The 19,283-nt window shown below is 47.3% G+C and overlaps 1 protein-coding gene across 5 annotated transcripts in view; it reads right to left on the bottom strand.

The window, feature by feature from the left end:
• The window catches only part of LOC135917972 (streptococcal hemagglutinin-like), a 434,329-nt gene that overhangs the window by 82,678 nt on the left and 332,368 nt on the right, over window positions 1-19,283 (bottom strand). The window contains exon 1 of one of the 5 annotated variants that reach the window (XM_065451641.2): window positions 6,620-6,736. The exons of 3 other annotated variants lie outside the window; for them this stretch is intronic. The gene's annotated coding sequence lies outside the window, so the exon portion shown is untranslated. Of the gene's footprint in view, window positions 1-4,779; window positions 5,242-6,619; window positions 6,737-19,283 lie in introns of those variants that run through there. One more of the 5 variants, XM_065451635.1, reaches the window with a different exon arrangement.

The raw sequence follows: 19,283 nt of genomic DNA, 5'->3' as shown, positions 1-19,283 counted from the left end.
TTATTGGAACCTCCTTTGCACGCACTGAAAAAATCGCACTTCCAGTAACTTGGGCGAAAATATTTTCCCAGCGTAGTCTAACACAACTGGTAAGTTCATCCCCTTTTTTGTGTGTTTCGGGAGAGCAACGTTAGAATACCTCTGGTAGGTCTTACGAGTCGCTCGTACGCTCCACGTTCCTGGATGAGATGTTTTGGATTCGTATTTGCCGTCCTGTATGTACAGGGAAACTACCGCGGCGTCCTTGCACTTCGCTGCGATGCCAGCACGGCAATCGCAGCTCCCCGCTAGGATTTGTCTGCTGTCGCCAATCTTCAAGAATCAATGTCGCCTATAATTTCATGCGTCCACACCGTAGATAACGAAGTAACTTACGCTGAGCTTCACGCATCTCGCTGGTGCATTATTTTTTGTTTGCGGAATAAACCTAGCAGTCACTTCCGATTAGTGCGAGTTCAACACTTCCCTCACGTCGTAGACGTGCCCCACTTCAAATAGACGACTTCCTTTCTCTAAATTCTTTTCACGAAAAAAGCTATGAAGATCTTGTAATTCCCGAAACCCGGTTAAAATAATATCGGCACGCTGTATAGCGCCATCGCTACCGTTTGGCAGGACGCCAAACACGCAGCGCGGGCTGCTGACGCCGTGAGTTATCCTACCACATTCGCGCAACTATTCGTCAGATGGCGCTAGGGGTCGGAAAGCCAGGGCGCCGCCTATGCACTTGCAACCTGCCCATAATGACGGTTTCGGCATTCACGAACCTAAGCAGGCGGGATGTGAGAGCGGCAAAATGTGACAATCAAGCAAGTCTTTCGAAAGCCCGAACGCAAGCCCTTTATTTTACTTGTCCTACGAACGATCGAGCGCTGCGGTATGCCACAGATGGAACGAAAAAAAGAAAGGCCATTTCCATAAGTACCAGCGTAGCTGTGCGCTAGTAAAGTCGTTCACCGGAGCTCCCGGAGGGCGAAAGGACGTCACAACATTTTTCTTTCTCTTTTGTTATCATGAAGGTCACACCCAAGGGTAGATGCTTCATTGGAGAAATCGGTCGTTGCACGCGCTGAACAGGTGTCGCAACCTTTCTCCCGTCTCAAGCTGGCACGTCGATTAAGAGGCTCGGGGAGAATACTCGCGCTGTCGCGTTCGAGGTGAAGCCGTTATTTCACCCTATAAATAAAATAAAATGAAGAAATCGCACGCGAACGCTTAACATTCGATCCTTTCAGATATTTTCTTATTTAGAGTATTCAGTGCATTGACCTCCGATACATAATGGTTTATTCAGAGAACAAGATCCTGCTTAAGAGGCCTGTCGTGCGTGTTCAATGGACTAATAGACCTTCAAAGCACGACTGCCTTGACGTACTTCCGGCCCCTGCAATCGCTTCCATTGTACGCAGTACAAAAACGGAGATTGGAGGTTAATAGTGGCCTCTGTTACATTGAGATGGCCGCCGCAGTAGGGAGCGGGTTAAACGTTAAACGACACAGTATATTAAACAAATAGAATATGGATCACTAGATTTCTGAAGAACAAAATCAGCGTGCGGTCCCCTCCTTAAAATACAGCGCGCACTAAGCAACCCTGTACAGTTAGCTACGTTAATTACGGTTTCATTGTACATTCGCGTTTTCCGACGTTTTGATTGTTTCCTTAACTGTACGTCCCCACGACGTCTGTGTCAGCCGGCAACTGAATGTATCGCTCCAGTGCAAAAAGTTCCGGGGTATTATATTTGCTTTTCCCTTAGGACAACCATCTATAAATAACGAATTAAATTTATATTACCGGAGACACCGAAATGGCAATGCACTTGCTGCGCACCGAACGGTGTTGAGAGCAACGAACTCAGTCCTGCACAGCTTCTTACAGGGCGAGGGTTGCGGAAGGCCTTTTAAGGTCAATGAAATGCTGCACTTATCACACTAGGAATAAAGTGCTGGCAGCATCTTTTGCAAGAGCAACTGCTTGCGGTCAGATTAACTACGTGCCACATTAATTCCATTTCTGAGCGCACGCGCTGTCCCGAAATGAGTAAATCATATCTCTGCTTTAGACCTCAGAGGGGCGAGCATATACTTCTATAAGGGAGTATATGCACTCATATTCCTTAAAGGGAGAGTAGTTAACTCAGTCCTGCAGTCTTAAAAAAGTTTACACCTTTTGGTTCGTATCTTGTACCGCAACGATAATTGTCGGTTACCCTCTATTCCTTTCTTTAACGCTGCTGCGAGCCCGCTACTTCCAAGTCACGAACGGCTTGCGCGTTATCAGCGTCACACGGCATTATCGACAGGAAAGTAGCGAGCGGCAAGTTTTCAAGAAAGGAAACGCAAGCAAGGCAGATGGCGATTATGGTTGTGGGACAAGATAACCCCCAAAGGGTGTAGACTTCTTTATTAGAGGATGCTTGGGAGTGTATACTCTAATCCCAGGGAGTCGAAATGTACTAATTTTAGGGAGTGTACAAGCAGATGCTGCCCGCAGGAGGAGTTGCCAGCGTTCTCTATGTTATCAGAGCACGCGAAATGCTTACATCTATTCGGAAGTTTGCTAAAAACGCATAGCGCGCGAAGGCCAAGTAAACAAAATACCAACGACTGCCGGCCACCCAAGTAGGGATAGGAAATACAGTAGGTAGACAACCGCAGGGGCTCTTTGTAGACCCTTGCTTTCGCGGTGTGTGTTCTGATATACGCTGCATACCTGTATAAATTAGCAGCGTGATTTGTACGTCTACGCTAATTAATAATCCAGCATGCAAAAGGCCATCGACTACTAGGCGTAAATGTTCCTTAGTATTGAGGTCTTATGTAACTTGAACATTCATTCCGCTCTATGGAGAATATATTCTATCTACATGACGCCGACATGCACACTCACTTGTGACATACGAGCCTGCAGGACTTAATGCCATAATTAAGCTGCAACGAGATAGAGCATAAATACCAGCGAAATGACGACGATGCACATTGTAGTAATGTCCGACGTAATGAATGTTGGTGCTGAAAGCAAAAGTGATGATTAAGCGGGACTTTTCAGACAATAAGGCAAACCGACGAGTTGGATTTAAAAGCAAGGGCTGCGGCACAGACAGCCAACACCTAGGATGCAACGATACGTCAACCACGCAGTACTATTCAAATTGCATGCGCAGTGAAAGGACACCGAGTGCTACTTTGTCTGCGTATCGCATGAGCCCTTCTCAGCTGCAATTGAACTGACATGCCGTGTACTGTAAATTACTCCGGAGCTACTGTCGAGATCTCGCTGAGCGACAGTGCAATCACACATGTAGCGGGCGTTTGCAGGCCGAGCTGCAAACGCTTGGTGCGTTCGAAAAAAGTGGTGAGTCATACAACGCGAGTTCATATCGACATCATAGGTTCGACGACTGCACGGCTCTAGACTGCAACAGCTTACATGGCTCTAGACGGCACCACGGCCTGTGCTGCACGCTTACGCAGGCATTGTAGTCATTTATTCTACATCTTTAGATTACAGGGACTGTGAGAAAGGCGATACACAATGTCGTACCAAGCAAAGCTTGTAAAAAATAAAATTTGGTCATCACTTTTTGATCAAATTTGATCAAAACCGAGAAACCACTGCTCCGGCTGATGCCTTGGTCGCTCCGACGGTCATACTGACTGAGCCGGGCGATTAGAAAGGACCACCCGAATGTGCGTCGGAGCATCCTTTTTCTGCCACCACAACAAGATCGGCCTAATGGAATCGCTTTGGAGAGCTTTAAACGACCGTCCGAAAATGCCATAAGTACAACCGCGTAGTTATCAAGCCTATAATATCGGTATGAATCCGAGCTGTGTGACTCACCACTTTGTTTGAACGCTCCCAGCGTTTGCAGCCAGGCCTGCAAACACCCGCTACCCGAGTGATTGCAATATAGTGATCACTGTAGTGGTTGCACTGTCGTTGAGCAAGAATTCGACAATATTTCCGGAGTAATCAGCACTACACGGCATGTCATTTCAGTTTCCGCCGATCGCACCTGACAACTCGGGTGTTAAACAGACCAAGTATAACTCGGTGTCACAAGCAATTTCGTCACGTTCGCCATTCGTGCCGTTACCACGTTCGTAGCAACAATGACCTTGTAGCGTGCGGACGCGTGAGGCTTTCGATGCCGCAATTTAGAAGTTAATGTTTCACAGTTAATGTTTTCGAGCATATATTCAAATAAAGTTTTGTTATCCGGGCGCGAGTGAAGATATAGGTTGTGCAACGAAATTGCACAGGTGAAAAATGAGCTATGCCGCGTTCCTTTCGTCACACACAAAAGTGATTACGCTGAGAAATGGGAAAGTGCACAAATTGTGAAGAAAAACGCAAGTATATTAACGAAAACGAGAGTGCCCTGTTCGCCTCCTTCCCATTGTCCCCGTAACTTGGACCGAGTTGTTCGTTTTCGTTCTGCCAATTACGTGCATCCTTTATCAAACGTTTAGGAGCTACGCTTCACACGACCACGCGAATCGCCGTGGGCTGCGTTTCGGAGCTTTTACAGAGCGTCCGCTGCTGCCAACTTCAGTCGAGCAAGCAGCGCTGCCGCAGTAAATTTACGCATCTTCGAACGCGACAATGAGAGCATTTCATGGGCTCAACAACACGCGACGCGACGACAGGTCTGGTCACGTGCGTGGTGCTTTTTAAACGACTCTACCGGCAGAGCCAGCATCGCATACCCTTCCGATGAAAGAAGAAAGAAAAAAATCGTTTTGGCTAGATTGATCTCGCTTCGAACTCACCCACGCATGAGGCCACGGAAACGATCAAACGGGCGCCGTTTTTGTTTGTTTTCAGCGTCTTCGTCGCTGCCGCAGCAAAGGGGGAACCGATTGCCGCCGCCCGCCGCTGCCTTCCGTGTTGTGCGGAACGACGTCGTCCCGTATCGCCCACCGCGTCCGGCCACTGGGTCCGCCTGCTCTTCTTCTCGGACGCGCGAGTCCTTGACTCGCCGTCGCATGGGAAAAACTGGACCGCAAGGCCGAGCCGGCGCCAATTGAAAGCAGCTCCCAAGACAGACAGACAGACCGGCGCAGAGCAGACGCACGCACAAACCGATCCGCAGCACAACGGCAGCGAAGCGTACGCAAGGATACACCCGGCAAGGTCTCTCTGCAACGCGAACACCGAACCGCATGCGAGATAGAGCGACGAGCCGAGAGGCGAAACGGAGAAAACTGCTACAAGGGCGGCGGCGTAACTAATTCAAGGATGTCGAAAACACCCTTCCTTCGTAGTGGAGAGAGGGAGGGGGGATCTTAGCTGGGCGCATCTTATCTCGGTGCGCCGAAAAGAATGAGAGCGCGCACAAGACGGACGGCGAAGACGAATCGGCGGTTGCAGTGGTGGAGATAAGAAGGCGACGCGCAGCTTGACGTTCCCTGGACGAGCACTTCAGAAAGAAGGGGAACGGCGCACGACGATTAGCAGCAGTAATACTGATACGCATACGCGCGCGCGCGTGCACACACACACTCACACGCGGTCCACGCGTTCGTCCTAAAGCGAGCGATAGCGAATGCTGCCGTACCTTGGCTTCTACCCTATCTACATTCTTTCACTACTCGGCCACTCCCTTTCATGCACTGCTTTACGCGCTCTTTTGCTGCGCCGCACGAGAGTGGACTGACGCCACGGACGTCAAGGTCTCCATTGTACGAGAGGCGAATTCATCGAAAGCGTGCCGATGATGAGGTGACACACGAACTGCGACCTTCGAAGGCTCGGAGATCCGTATAGGCAGTCGAGATAAGTTATCGGGAGTGCTATAAGTTTGAGGGAGGAGGAAGCTCTCTTGCAGAACGGGGGTTCCGGGTGCCCGAATTCGTGAAACCGTCTCAGTGCGTACCAAACCCAGTTCCATATACATAGAAGGGCGCAGCACTCGTGAACAGTGTTGGCGTTCGCCAGATCATCGTCGTATCCGACAACGGCGGCTTTATTTCTTTTTCTTTTTGCGTTCGTTATTCGTAGAACGCGTTTCATTGAGCGTATATCGATCGCGCGAACCACCTTTGTCTATACCATCAGCTTCGACTCACACTACTTGGCATGAAATATCACGTTAATGGGAATGACAGTACAAAATGAAATTAAGTGCTGGAGTATGCTTTGACGTTTCGATATAAGCCCCATTCCCAATTCGCAAGTTTTCGATGACCAAAAGACAAGAAATATTAAGCAAAAAAAAGAGAAAAAAGCCACAGCGCCTATTGGCGGTATGCGACAGCGACCTGGTCAGTTAAATGGCCTTAATCATACAGTGGCCTTACTACTTAAAAGTTCGTCACCTCACGATATTCGTTCACTTGCCAAAGTAAAAACCCTGCTTCCTAGAATCAGCTCCTTTTCTTTGAAATACGGTACTCTTTAGCGGAAGCATTTTTTTTGCGGATACATAAATAAATGTTAGGCTCTAGTTTGCTCAGAAGAACTACATAAATCAAAGGGCCAAACAAAAGAAACGCTGCAAATGGTTCTTTTTTCGAGCGGTCAAACCAGCAAGTTAAATATCGCGAAATTAGTTCATCCCAGCGACACAAAAGTGACCGCCAATACGTATTAAGAAAAAGCGTAACGTACCTTGCCAACGAACTGCACGAAGACGCACTTTGCAAAACACGCATGTTGACGAGAATAAAAAAGGGGGAGGGCGTAACGTGTGCTGACAGGTGAGGGGGCGTTCCGAAGACCGCGAGTGCAGCGGCGCAAAAAAAAAAAAAAAAACAAGCATACCGATTCCGCGACGGCAGGACTTCCAGTCGCACGTCGAACAATACCCTTTACATCACGCACAAGTGACAGCCTCACAGGCGCGGCGACAGTGGGAGATGCGGTCACAGAACGCGCAGCTGTGCAAAATCGTGGATCAAGAAACAGTCACCTCTTGCCTGCATTATATCTCTATTTTTCACATTCTGCGCAATGACAATCGCAGGTCACTGCAAGCCTACAGGGTCGAACAGAAGGGCAGAACACGGAAACTATTTCCTAGCTATTCCGCCTATGCCGTAGCAGCGCCGTCGCGGTGCCCGTCCTTCTTCCCCGTCTCCTCCTCTCTAATAATAATAAAAAAAAATGTTAGAGCATTTTATAAATAGGAAGCCTTAGACAAACGTTTCGGGACGCTGCATGCAAAACGCGCCGAGCCATCGTCGTTTCTTTTTTTTTTTTTACTTTAGGAAAGAGAAATGGGGAGGGGCACGCACCTACATGCTCTCCCTCTCCTACGCTGAGCGGCCGCGAGGAGGAGAGTATACACGCGCTCTAGGAAAGAGTGGGGGATGGGAGGGGGGAGTGGAGTGTTCGAACGCAAGCCGTTTGTACACGTGATTCTCTTAACATTTACAATAGCGGACAGAGGTGATTCAGCATTCAGAAATGCCGCCAACAGCCTTTCCTTATCAGCGGAACCTAACGCTCCTGCGTTGGCGGCCTGTCGACTGTTCCCGTGCGCCAGCCGTCTGTGCTCACGATTCCCTAAAGCTCACAAATAGCGGAGAGAAGTGAGAGGATACAAAAGTGTCTCCCTGCGCGAATAACCCAACGCTGATGCAGTGTTCTGTTGCACCTACGTGCAAGCAGAGCCGATTGTGTCCAGTTACGTTTAGTCCACCTGAAGTTCTTAAAAAATGAACAAACTGGCCGGGTTTCATTGAAGCGCAGAGTCTAAACAAGATTACCGGAGAAACCGTGTGATATGTTAAACAACGTGAGAGTGATTGGCAATCGATCCATTTTTCGTAAAATCCTTGGATCTGGCTTGTGGCCTGTTTATCATAACCTTCACGACACTCATTTGTCTTCGCAGACATTTTACAGAGCTATCATCGTTGTTTGCCTTTTGAATGCTGCAGTCAGATTATGAAAGGTCGATGAGGTAAGAAAATGTGATTTACAGTACCTAAAAGCAACTCACCCATCATGAGGGTTACCTGGCGAGGGTCGTGTACTTATTTTACTTATTTAAAGATACACAGCCCTGAAATAACGCTATTATTTTACTCATGCCGCTGGATGGAAGAAGCACAGGGAAGAAAGTTGGCAGCGTTGACGAATGACAGAACAAAAAATGAGAACGGCGGGTGACAATAACACACGTAAGAGGAGGAGAAAGCGCATAGAAAATGAAAAGTTGCCCACGTCTTTTCTTTTATTGATTTTTTGTCTTGGCCTTCATACTGTGAGCGAAGTACGCTCGCAACAATGGAAGCATGTAGCAAAACGTGCATTTGAAAGTCACCTTGTATTCCGTAATTTCGTCATCAGCTGCGACAGTGAGTCGAAGAAAGAAAGCGTATTCTATGGTGTGACCCACATTCACGGCTGTTTCTGCTCTAGTGCCCTCTTGCATGTTGCTGCAACAAAGCACTTAGAGAAAGGTAGCTGGATTCACTGTCGAGGCTGTGTGTGTGCGAATACGTGGAAAGCGCAGTGAATAAGTCGGTGCATAAAGCCTTCTGAACTGTTACAGCGCCAACACCGGCGAAACAGTCCTAACCGATTGCCATACAGCTGGCCCCCGCGAACGGATTAAAAACATGCTTTTTCACCTTCGGAAGTCGTATTCTCAATCCGAGCCGTTCAGCACAAAGCCATTAGCTCGAACATGCCAGCCGTACTTCCATCATAAAAGGCTTCAACTATCTTGACCACGATCACTCCGTAAGTAGGGTTATTGCATTACCTTGCATCTAAAGGAGGGACCACGACCATCACATTGACAGAAAAAACTTGCACTGCTGCTTCGGAAATAAATAAATCATGGCTCTTTTTTTTTTCTTACATTATCGACTCGCCGCTTCAAAGTTGTACCCGCAGTGCTTTACAAAGATCGTGCATATTTACAAAGCAGCGTTCAACTTTTGTCGCGATAATAAGCTGGCTTTATTAGCGATGATCGTGCTTCATTACCGCCATTACAGCTCGGGTATATGCTCGCCGAAAAGCTTAATGATTGCCTTGCGCGAACTTTCTATTATGCTGTCAAACGCTCAGCGTTGCGACATCACTTTAGATTAATCTCGACTCGTCAGGATGGCTTCGAAACCCTCTGAAAGGAGCACCGTTCCCCAGCCACGTCAGAGCGGACAACGGAAAACAACAACATCCTCCTCCCTAGTGCGGTTTCTCTCCGCGGATAACACACCTCCGTATCATATCACCGTTCGCACCTTCCGTAGGCGTGCGTTCGCACCGCGGAGCCATCGCGAGAAAAGCGCGCGAGACGGCGACCATCACACGGCGGACCCACCGCCAGTTCCGCGACGCATCGCCTTTGTCGAACTCCGCGGCGTCGCCACGGTGTCCCGTTGCCGTGCGGCGCGCGTGACGCATGCCTACGGGACACGTGTGGGAAAGGTTTCCTCGCAAACCACGTGTGCCGCGACGAAGGCTGGAACGGATGCGATGTATAGAATAACACCGACGCCAACGCCCACCGCGTGGATCCGACCGATGGCGATGGGAGCTGAATCCGTGGGGCTGATAATGAATAACGCGCTAAATTCACCGGAGTCCCCCTGAGCAGGCCCCGGCGATTGACTACGAGTAGGCTGTAGTAGGCGCACATTGAAACAATTTAGATTTAAGCCCATAATGAATGACCACAAGCCCTTTTGAATGCATGCCAAGAGCTCGCCAACGCGCATCTGCATGGTTTCCGCATCACGGACCGAGCCAGCTCATAAGTTATTTTTTAGTCCACAATTCCTGCAAGGGCGTTTAGCACAATTGATTTAGATGAAGAAAGTTTATATACATTATTTCCCGCGTCGTCTTTCGCATGACATTTACAAACTGAAAAAGAAAGAAGAGTGGTCGGGAAAGGCGTCACAAGGAAATTCCGACAATACTTATAGCGTCGCACCAACGCGGTCTCATAAAGCTGTTATTCGTCCTCCCGACACTATCGCGCACGCTAATCCCGAATCTGATATCAGCGACGTGCGGAACGTGCATCCAAACACCCAAGTTTCACGCGTGGTTCGCATCGTTCATGCAAAACAAAGCAATTAGGTTTTCTTGGTGGTATACTAGCGTTCTTGGGAAAGGTCACTCGTGATATCACTGCTGAGGGGTAGCGCTTCTGGAAAGAGGGCGAATTGAGTCCAAAATCTCAAATAGAAGTTTTGCTACAATGCCCCAGGTCTCAACGGGCTCCGAAGGAGCGGACCAATTTACTTTCGCTATATTGCATACAAGGTCGTCATGAAAATATCGCTAAATTATTTTAAGTGCGACTGTTTCGTGACTAATTTAAAGATTTTCGCAATTCTGCGCAAGACGATAGTTGCAACGCGCAACGCATCCAGGACAGGACACGCCAGTACAGGCACAAATTCGCGGAACCCAAATTATGCTCTATTCTTACGATCCATTCTTATGCACCAATTCTTTAAAGCAAATTATGCACCAATCTTCTCTCAACAAACATCGTCTTCATCCTCACGACATCTCTGCGTCGACGTCAAACAGTTTTATGCATTCGAATCAACTGCTGTTTACATTTAGTCATAGCTTTGCGAATGGTGCAGTGCGCAAACATAACCACTGCATGGAATTACGACTGAGATCTGTGCAGTGATTACACATAAACAACGCATGAAATTACAATGCTTCATAGGATGACAAGAGAGAAGTTTGTACGCCTCTCATTTAGGTGCAGATCATTAACTTAACCGTTTCACATAGATCCCAAGATGTGCGTTGTGTCTTAATGAGTTTCGACAAAAATGTGCCTTCCTTCTAAATTATATACTCTCTACTACGAAGGCCTCACATTCCCCGCAGACAACAAAACAAACAAAAGAAAAAAAAGAGAGAAAGGGAAGAGAGTGAGCACTACGACAAACTATAACGCGCGGCTCACGTTTTGTTTACTGGTAAGCCGCGGGTATATATGAATGACTTCGAGGATTGTTTGAAACAAGTATGTTTTTGTAAACGATGCACGCACCCCCCCCCCCCCCGACATAAAATACAGCTTGGCTTTTGCTGAGCACGCAGCGAGTTCTCGTGGCTATTTTGCGCCGCGTTAATGCGAAGCCAAGCTGCCGCGAAGTTTTCGAATTTTTCTACACGTGCTTCCAGCGAATACGCCCCATTTCCCAAATTGCTCTGCATAAAACCTTCTTTGCAGTGTTCTCGTGTGAACAACAACACGTCCGGAACAACGCGAAGACAGGAGTGACGCAAACTTTGCACGGACGACCCTACATAGTGCACGCGCATGCTCTGTAGACGCTTTAAGTGCTTCAGCTAGTGGATATGATGCTCACACTACGAATCACAAGCAAGATGCAATCACACCTGCGCAAGATGCGAATCACAAGATGCTCACAATCACAAGCACACGACTAACGGCATTTTCCAGAGGGGAGACGAAGTTAAATTTTTTTAAGACAGCAGGCGGTGCTTTAACCTTGTAATTTGTAACCCTACGTAACGCCAGGCGTATATAGCTTCCGTGTCTCGCTAGCCAAATGTCACACGCGGGTACTTCACTAGAGCAAAAAAAAGAAAAAGAAGTGAAATGAAATTCACTTGAGTCACAGAACTATTCAATGCAAGATCTTCCTTATCTTGCGCATAAACTGAAGAAATACTGAACAACTTTTCTCCCCTATGAAGCGCTTGTACAACTTTCGTGCTTTATCTCGGCCGCGGCGGCCGCATTTATATGGGGGCGAAATGCGAAAACACCCGTGTACTTAGATTTAGGTGCACGTTAAAGAACCCCAGGTGGTCCAAATATCCGGAGTCTCCCACTACGGCGTGCCTCGTAGTCAGAAAATGGTTTTGGCACGTAAAACCCCATAATTTAATTTAACTTTCGTGCTTTGCCACTTCTTTTGATCCAAGAAGCAAGGTTTCAATTTTAGGGTAATATTTCATAGGAGTTCTGCACATCTTCCCGTCAGTGTCGGTTACTTAGGATATCGTTACCAGGCACATTGCCGCCGGTGCTCTTACTAGGCTTTTACTAGCCTTCGGCGATGCATGGTAGTCCTGCTCGATGAGGTGAGCGGTAAGCAAACATCGCTAAGCTCGTTGACCCTGCTTGATCTTAAGCTCGGTCAACTGACAGGCCAACGATCACAGGTACGCCCTACCGACGAATATACCCTACCCAGCTTTATACGTTTCTTTTGTCTTGGAGGTGGGCAGAGAGAGATAGAGAGAGCGAGAGGGTGGATGTGCTCATATAAAGGGTATGATTGGGAGTCCTCAGTCGTGTAGATTGTTTGCATTGACGTCATCATGGCCGCCATCTTGGGATATCAGCACGTCGATAAACTGCGCAGACAGTAGACGTGACAGCACGACAGGCGCATCTTGAGAAGAACGACATATCGATTAACCTGATAAACCGGGAAAAATTGTCAACGTCAAAAAGGTAAACAAAGCACGCGTGGCAATATTGTGGACTGCCGTTACTACGGCCGCCGTTCTCAGGGAAACGTTCCGTACGTAATTCCAATATTTCCGTATGTTTTCCTGTAATGCTTATGGAATCTATATGAATTCCATATAAATTCAATGTAATTTTCGTGGCAGTCGTGCAGAAAACATACGGAATACTTGGAATCGCTCGGCGCAAGACGCCAGTACACTTTATCCGAATTTCTTTTTAACAGCGTCGCCGATTCGATCAATGGCTAAAGACAGCGGCCTAATCAGATCGCAGCCGTGATGCGCCATCCCATACATTTTCGAAGAAACGCGAGCTCCAGCGATTGCTCTGGAATGTGCAGTGATGCATGCATAAACAAGAGAACGGACTCAACACGCGTGTTCAGACTTCGGCAACCGACGACTGCGTTCGCCACTATCGTTGCGATTTGAGCGTTTCTTGTTTTCCGAGGGCAGAAGTTCTCCCAATAAAGAGCCAAATTCTTAACTCGCAACAACGTCACAACAACGTGACAGCGTTGTAGCAGGTGGCTCACACAGACGTGGATCGGCGTGAAGCCGCACAAACTCGGCCCATCTCTTCAATACTTTATGTATCCGCGGCAGCATCAGTCTCACATATGCGTCTCTCACGAACCAAGTTTTATTCGGCCTGTGCAGGCAAATTCATTATTTACGCAGTGTGGACGAATGCACAGTGTGGACGAATGAACAGCGAATTACTCGCGGCTTCCTAAATGAGCCTTCTACATGGCGTCGACGCAAAAAAAAACCGCTTTCGCTGCCACGTTGTCACAACCCCGGCTCGTGTTAACGCGGGTCGCGTCGCGACGACAGACGGCGTCGTCCACTAATATTAAACAACGGTCGGCAAAGCTTCCACTCTCGGGTGCCACTTTCTTGTGCCGTCTGGAGCGGCGACGTTCTCAGCACGTAAGGCAGTGATGCGATCCAGTGAGGGAGCATCGCTCTGCTACGCTGTCACATCGGAATGGCTCGGCCGACCATACATGGATGCATGTATGCATGTTATTGTGGCTAGAGGCCACGTGGTGCAGCCACTCGGGACATATTGTAGTGCGGCGAGACTGCTTCAATGATCGGCGGGTCACGCCACCCAATCTGGTAGGCCATTCGCTAGAAACTCTGCAACGCTGTGTAGAACGACAGGATGGACGTAGACTAATCGTCAAGGCGTAAAGAATAAAATCTCTCATAAGGAACGCAGTTGCAAGTCCTAGTGATTCAGTCGTGAAAGTTGTCGTCCAGGAGAGTTGGTGTACACACATGCACGACGGTAACAACCTTGCCGCTGTTTCCGCCATATTATAACGCGTACGTCATTAGCAAGTCTACAGGAACGATGAGAAAGCACTCTTACTTCCCGTGGTCAGGATTCGCAAACGTGACAGCTTGCTGATCAAGCATCCATACGAAATCATTCGTTCTCATTCCCCACTTCCTGATAATATTAAACGACACACCCTCAACGAGCAGGCGCCGATACTGCGTTCAGAGAAGTATTGAAAGTCACGAAATGACAGGGCAAGCGCCCACACTTCTTGATTAAGGCGAAAGGAAAAAAGTTGCAGTTTCGCCCGACAGGCGAAACATCGATTGAGATCGCAAATTATTAGACAGTTATACGAAGCCAGGTTAGTAGCTTTATTGGCCGTGTAAACTTGCAGAACCTGTAAACATTCGTTTACTAACTGAATTAACAAGCACGGAATTAAGCGCGCGCAAGCAAACATGAACACGTTTCACTGGATGACCGTGCACACTCGTATTTTTTTCTAGGTGGCTTTGCTTAAGCGGTGAGAACACAGCGCACACGAAGCTATCACCACTCGGTGCACTTTGTCCCCATCGCAGATCGCTCTCATGATAAAGCGCGCGGCCGTGCTATGAGCAGGCGCCAGCAGAGTAGAACCACCTCCTTTCCCTCCCCCCCGCGCCTTGGGCGCGACCGAAGACGACGCGCTTCCTCCCGCTTTCTTTCCTTGCGCACGCGCTATTGAGCCATCATCGTCGGCGCACCCCTGTGCGCTTTCATTCGCACACGCAGTACACAGCGCACGGCGACGATGTTATCGTCCTTCGACTTTTTACCGAACATCACGGCGACGACAACGGAGATGACAGAAACGAGCCGGGAGTGTCCATATAATTGATATCGCAATAAAATGCAAACACCAAGCTGCCCACCAGTGAAGCTTTAAAAAACGTTTGTAGGCACGAATATTTTGTTCCGCACATTGCAGGAGTAGTCATACAGCATGGCAGCCAATCTTTTTGTGTGCGGAAAAGCGCGCGTAGGGTTAGTCGCTTCACCTGCCCCTCTGTATAAGGCACCGGCTATCAGACTAAAGAAGCGGCCAACCAATATATAACGTGTTACATATAAACCTTTTGTTACAGTTGCATAAAGATTCTTCGTTGATGTCTCCGGCAGTGTTTTGCGGATGCAGACGGTGTACCAGAAATTCTTAGGTGAAAGTGCGAGCCCTTCGACATAGTTCACTGACAAATGCAAAGAAATAAAGCAAACGTAACCTTGCTCATGCCTATGTTGCATCATGACTTCAATGATTCAATAACTGTGCTGAAAATTATAAGAACGCAGTTACAAAGGCGGTGGATACAAATACGGGTATCCAATATGCGGCGCCGTTTCTTTCTTTCCTTTCAGTTCTACCTTCGCAACAGGCATGCGCTTCTTTTTTTCTCTTTAGCTTTGTTTTCGTAAACATTGATCAAAAAACGTTCCCCTATATATTGTTCTCATTGTTGTTAGCGATCGCATTCAGGTCTTTATTGTTAATTTCGGACCTTAAGGGAAGTGCGACGTTCCTACGGCGAATTCTTGAAACTGAAAATACGTGGAACAAATGTATTGAAAACGTTGCGGACTGAGTGTAAAAATGAAGCAAGTTCTTTTAGATCATACTGCAGGTTCCATTCAACAATGGAACGCGGTCGTAACTCCATCTTCGCAAATGCGTTGGTCTACAACCGAGCAGAAACTGGAGGTCATTCATTTCCTCAAGGTTATAGTCAGCTTTAGTTTCGCGCGATAATAGGAGATGGTTGGCATGTAGGGTTTGAATGGCGCAAAAGCGACTACGGCTACGATGCGCCAAGCACAAGGTTGCGCTAAATCAAAAGTTTTGCGAAACGGACGAAAGAATTAAGACCTTCCTTTACAGTTTATTGACAAGACTCGTGGCCTCCAAAAACTTCAAAATGGCATTGATGGGCACTAGTGCATGCACTGATAGTAATAAATGAGGACGAAATGGTGTTAGTGTTTTGTAAGTTCATGAAAACCATTCTATTTTTTTTTTCTCGAACGCCGGACATGTCATTAAAATGTCATTCGGAGTGAGAGATCCCTTGCATTGTTCACGTTCCACTTCTTTTAGTAAAAAATTGTGTGTCAAGTGTGTGTGTCCTATACGAAGACGACATAAAATTACTTCGAAAAAGAGCTCTTGGTGGTATCCTTGTAGAATATGTTTAACGGTTCGGAGTTTGTTGTGTACCGGGAGTCCTATATTGCTTCTGCCATGTTGAGTCGAATGCTGTGCTGTGTATACAGTCTTTGAAAGGTGCCTTCATACTTACTGTTGTTTTTTGTGTCGCCGTTCCTGCCAAGTTATCTGCTCTTTCGTTTCCAATCACTTTCTCAACAAAACGCGTTTTATGCATTCAAGCACAGAAGTAAATGTGGAACGCCAATGCACTTCCGCGCAAAGTGCGGGGATTGATATCTGTAAACTTGTGACATCCTAAGATTTCGTTCCACGGCTAGAATTTGTAAATTTCAATGTGGACCATAAGGTAATTAGTTTAAGAAAGTTAATTTGTGAATTTTTTAAAAATTAGACGATTACGCATTTCGCTTTTTCCGTGTGTGCACACGTTTACGTAGCTTCCGCCTCTTTGAATAGGCCACCTCATGAACTAGAATTTTGCTATCTGCCACAGGAAACATTTTCAGAATTTTTGAAAGTGTTCGCTCAAACATCCTGTATACTCTGAATGCAAATGACGCGCGGCATGCTGTTCGGCACACAGTCGAATTGCCGGCATGCTAATTCCTTCCTTTGTGCCAATCAGGAAACTGACCACCCGCAGTGCCAATCAGAGCGAGAGCTAAGGCAGCAGTGTACGGTGTCCATAACATGACCAGCTGCCCCTGTCTCACTCAATTCGCGTTGCATACCCGAACACACGCCAATAACGTCACACCATTTAGTGTATCACTTTCGTCCCCCAACAATAATATTACATCCGTTAGTGTATCGTGTTTGCCCTCCAAATATTATATGTGATCATTTGGGGCATCAATCGCGTCCCTAAAAAAAATATAATGCACTTTCTTGTGTCATTTTTCGCTCCAAATCAATAATATCGCACTCTTAAGGCTGCGATGTCATCATGCGAAAATTTTACGCAATATTTAGCGTATAATTCTCGTCAAAACAACAATAATCGCCGCCAGATGTTCGGGCGTTTAACTCACGTAACACTACGCGTGCCCCGGAACTTTGCAGTCAGTAACGAAGTGCACACACGTGGCATTCCTTACACGAAGGACACACTCAATACACAGTGTTGGTGTAAGGAAACACCCAAACGAATGCCAGTGGCTAAGTTCCGAGATGGAGTTACACCTTAAAGAGGGCATCATCAAGCGATAGGTATATACGCGCGCGGTCAGTACGGTATCACAAAAAGTGTTCATTCGTCTTTAGTATTCTTGCTCACTTTATAAACCTCAAAGGTGAGAACTTAGCCGCCGTCTGCGTGTTGCATCTAATTAGGCCTCATTCCACCAAGTCGAGAGTGCAACGCAGAAGTCGTCCAAGCTCGCTTGAACGTCAATGGGTGAACGCGCATGTCACTGAAGTATATCTCCGGCAACTAATTTTCCATTCAAGAGCGGCATATCCATTTTCCGCGTGTAAATATGATTTTGCAAAAACGTTCGTATTTCTAGAACTCGCAAATAACGAACAAGCGCGAGTACGTGCACTCGCCACAGCTGCAACGTTGCGGCGGCCATACATGACAACGGCCATATGTATGCCACTTCCTGCGACCCTTTCGCTGCCCCGAACCCAACGTCATGTTCGATTATCAGAGTTTTGGTAATCACGCTTTCCATATGTCCATAATATTGTAAGCGTTTGTTTCTATTACAATAATGCATCACAAGATAGTACACTGCTGCGTAGTTTCACAGGCGTCGTTCACTATGCTTTCTTTTTCATAATATAATTTTCGCTGACATAATGTTTGTTGATTCAAATAGACGGTTGGAAATGACGTGCTTTCTATAGGGCTTAGTTTATGACTGGCGCTTTGACTTTCGTCTGGTCGGCTATTCGGATCTGCCTCTGTCAATCATAAATCAGATTGCTTAAAACGATTGTGCAATGGGTTCTTCGGGCAAAAGGTGGCGTACGCGCAGTATAATTTCTTTCGGCAGGTGATTGAAGAACAGCATCACCAGATCTGAATGGCTGGGCTGACGAAGTGCGCACGTCTTGAGGTAGAGACCGAGAAAAAAAAAATACAGTTAGAGGCAGAAAGGGAGGGCACAAGCCCGCTTTGTCTCTGTGCACACACCCGGAAGCACTTCACCAATCTGAAGGCACTGTTCCTCAAAGCTATGATTCTTATTCTCAGCGTCTGTTGTCGCCGTCAAGAAATAATCAGCCGTCGTCCCGGCGATTGCTGTGAGGGAAAACTGTTATTTCCGACAACACGGCTAGCGTTCTGGTTAGGGCGGGCATTTATTATTCGCGTCAAAGCAGCATAGTTAACGAGACTCGAGGGATGCGAAAGTAAAAGAGGGCATCCACACGACCATAGTCTGACGTTACGAAGGAAACAAGCCGGGTGGGTTCTTTTGTAAGAACAGTCAAGACCTGAAATATTCTCTTTTCTTGCAACCTCGAGGCTTCGACGTAAAGTCCTTGTTGTTTCCCTCTGTAGCACTACGCAAGATGCAAATGAGCGGCATTGTTATCTTTTAGCTAATGTGCCTACGCAGTGACGACACTTGAAGCCTTTGTGTAAACCAGAAAAGTAAAACGAAAATTTCGCTTGTTATAGTGCACCATCTCATAACTACTTGTTTACTAATTGACAGCTTGAATGACAATAATCTTACTTACTGATTAGGATGTCCGACGTCTAAAAATACCATAAAGAGTATTAGAGATGCTTTATTCGAGAGCTCTCGCTTATTTGGAGCTTTGACAAACTTAGGCATTTCTGCAGCCTGCAACCAAAGCTCTACAAAGTGTTTTTTTTTTTTGCATTACACTTGCAGATAAATGTTTAGGCCGGTATGTGCAACCGAACACGCAAGAGCAGAAGGAGCGTCATGGTTAGTGGGTCCCTCACGTGCGAATGTTTCGTCCTCCAGAGACCCAAGAAAGGGAAGCGGCACGATGTTTGTTGGCTTCTTATGACTAATAAAAATCGGGCCCCTCGTTTACCCCACTTTCTTCAAGCGGCATGAAATCTTTTAGAGATAGTTCTTATTGCGAAGCGGTCTCTTACATATAGGGGAGGAGGGGGGGTGCATCTTGTGTCTGCCTAGTTGACTGTCCGTTTCGGCCACCACTGATTGGATGGAGCTGTACCAACGAGGAGGAGACTGGCTAGCGGCTTCAGCCCCCTCCTCAGTGGTACCTCAGGTCAGCCAATCAGCCCCCCAACAGCAGCCGGAATGGACAGTCCACTAGATGGGCAACTCCAGAATAACTCCCGCCTCCCTAGACATAATTGCTCGTAAGAAGATGCGGCGCGTCCT

This window comes from Dermacentor albipictus, chromosome 2 (assembly GCF_038994185.2).
Source record: "Dermacentor albipictus isolate Rhodes 1998 colony chromosome 2, USDA_Dalb.pri_finalv2, whole genome shotgun sequence".
Lineage (NCBI taxonomy): Eukaryota > Metazoa > Arthropoda > Arachnida > Ixodida > Ixodidae > Dermacentor > Dermacentor albipictus.
Note: the sequence above shows the minus strand (reverse complement) of the source record. Positions and strands in the feature narration are given on the sequence as shown.